General features: G+C 51.2%; 1 protein-coding gene across 1 annotated transcript in view; it reads right to left on the reverse strand.

Moving 5' to 3' along the window:
* Window positions 1-426, reverse strand: part of VSTM2A (V-set and transmembrane domain containing 2A) — a 24075-nt gene that overhangs the window by 20654 nt on the left and 2995 nt on the right. The gene's annotated exons all lie outside the window — the stretch shown is intronic.

Consider the following 426-nt stretch of genomic DNA (forward strand, 5'->3'; position numbering starts at 1 on the left):
TTTCCTTCTTTGGGGCAATGGGTTCCTCCCTGCTCCCCCCACTCAAGTGTGTGCCCTCCCGTGGCAGCTGCATGCAGAGTTAGGGCTGCCAACTCGACTGCACCAGCTGTAAGTTGGAGGGCATGTGTAGGATCTTGCCATTTGGGAAATAAAAAAATTCCCACAAGGAGCAGTCTCTGAACAGCTGCTTTCCAAAGGGAAAATGAAAGAAAGAAAAAAAAAATCATACTTTGGAAATCTGTGTGGTTTTGTGAACGTCCCTATCCGCATCCTGAGAGTGACAGGCACCAAAGGCACCATCCCTTGAAGTGGGCATTTTTCTCTGCGGGTTCCTGCACTGTTATTTCATGGTCAAAATTAAGTCCCTGGGGAGATCCAGAACCTCCCTCTGCTCCCTCCCTCTCCTGCCACCCCCCCCCCTCCCCT

This window comes from Egretta garzetta, unplaced genomic scaffold, assembly GCF_000687185.1.
Source record: "Egretta garzetta isolate BGI_Z169 unplaced genomic scaffold, ASM68718v1 scaffold264, whole genome shotgun sequence".
Lineage (NCBI taxonomy): Eukaryota > Metazoa > Chordata > Aves > Pelecaniformes > Ardeidae > Egretta > Egretta garzetta.